This window comes from Rhagoletis pomonella, unplaced genomic scaffold (assembly GCF_013731165.1).
Source record: "Rhagoletis pomonella isolate Grant_MI unplaced genomic scaffold, Rhpom_1.0 Rhpom_scaffold_00810, whole genome shotgun sequence".
In the NCBI taxonomy this organism is placed as follows: Eukaryota; Metazoa; Arthropoda; class Insecta; order Diptera; family Tephritidae; genus Rhagoletis; species Rhagoletis pomonella.
Window position 1 is genome coordinate 24187 of NW_023459364.1, and position 1864 is coordinate 26050.

General features: G+C 30.8%; 1 protein-coding gene across 1 annotated transcript in view; it reads right to left on the bottom strand.

Moving 5' to 3' along the window:
* Nucleotides 1–1864, bottom strand: part of LOC118751571 (tRNA-dihydrouridine(16/17) synthase [NAD(P)(+)]-like) — a 15423-nt gene that overhangs the window by 13277 nt on the left and 282 nt on the right. The gene's annotated exons all lie outside the window — the stretch shown is intronic.

Sequence of the window (1864 nt, forward strand, 5' to 3'; positions counted from 1 at the left end):
TCTAGCATACGGGTTACGATATGTAATTTTAATTTGCATGATTTTCAAGAAATATTTAAATATGCACATACATATGTGATATTTACATTTTTAATAAACGATACACACGTAATAAATTGAAAACTTTAATTATTCAATTCCTTTAAATTCAAGGCATACTCAGTACCTGTAAAATTGAAGAAATAAAAATTCTTTTTGTTATTTAATTTATATTAATTTTTAAATAGTGTATTCTGTACCAAAAATCGTATAAACTGTAGTTTCAAACTTTACAATACTGTATTATTACTGTACAATATTAAAAAAAAAACTCAAAAAACTCTCGTAAAACTTCGAGTTTTTATCAGAATAATAAAATAAATTAAGTATGCACTTTTGTAGCCCCTTAAATTTTTTTAATTTTACTTTTTATGTTTTACGAACAACGCCAACTAGACGTCGTCAAATTAGCGACCTTTGTTATCGTTAACGACAACAGCTGATTTGGCGCTAACGAATGTCGTTAATCTAATCTAAGAATATGAGCGTACATAAAATATGATGAATCAACAAAATGTTGTGAGGGATACGTTTACTGAATAGCTAAATTATTAAAATTGTCGTTTAGCTGACTTAACAATAACAAGAGTTGTTAAAATCGCGTAGTCACTGGTCACCATAGTTATAACGCAAACCCACATATCTGAACAATCAGTTGTATGGGAGCTATTAGTGAACCGATTTCCATTATTTTCATAAATAGTTAAGGTAATATCAATAGGCAATCACTTGCAAAATTTTAGAAAAAAACAGAACAGTTAAAATTTTGCAATTTTTGAATTGAATTTAAAAGGTCCCAGTTAAGGAAGATCATCTATCAAAACCTTTCCCCAGAAAATGGTTCAAAACCGGGGCACAGTGTTACACTGAGTCAAAAACACAATGGTTTTTTCAACCAAGGTATGGTTTGATTTTTCATGGTTAATAAGCCGATTGTAAGAAATGTGATTCAAGTTGAACATTTGAGAACAACTTCGTATATAAGGCAGTGGCTGAACGTGCAGAGGTGCTTGCTGTTATTTGTTGGCTTCCAGCAGTACGAATGCCGTCAGCGCGATGCAAAATAATTTTAAGTTTCTTCTGTTCTTGGTTTTTCTTTATCACGAAAAAGCATCTGTTAAGTGCAGAGCTAAATTAAACGACGAAGAAAATTTATTTAAGTTGAACATTTAAAGACAAATTTATAAAGCGGCTATAGCTGAGTGTGCAGAGATGCTTGCTGTTACTTGTTAATCCCGTCAGAGGCAACGTGTTAATATGGTTATAAACTCTGTTGTTTTGTATCTCCGAATTATGAAAAAGCACCTGTGAAGTGCAGAGCATAAACGTATTGAAACGAAAAAATCGTCCACCAAAAGTTTGGTTAATGTAAACAAAAGTGTGGTTAATATAACCAAATAATTGTTGAAAACATCAACCAAGGCATTGTTAATATTAACCAAAACTCACACTGATTCCTTTTCAAGTTTGAATTTGGTAACATTAAGCACTTTTTGGTTGATTTTTTGCTCAGTGTGTAAACTTCCGTCCTAAATATCTCAAAATTTTTACGTGATAAAGATTTTCTGAAAACGACATCGTAATCTAGAGGCCAAAATTAAGTTTACGTGTATAGTCGTTTAACTCTGATATTTCAAAACGGTAAAATTTACCTACAGTGTAATTAATACATAATTAATTTTTATTAACACTTGCCTGCACTCCTTTTCGCAATCTGCGCTTCAATTAATAGGGTTTTTATTCAAGTATTTTATTTAATTTATTTTTCTTTTCATTTCAGGAAGCATATAAAAATTCCAATGTTTGCCAACGGAAATGTCCTTGG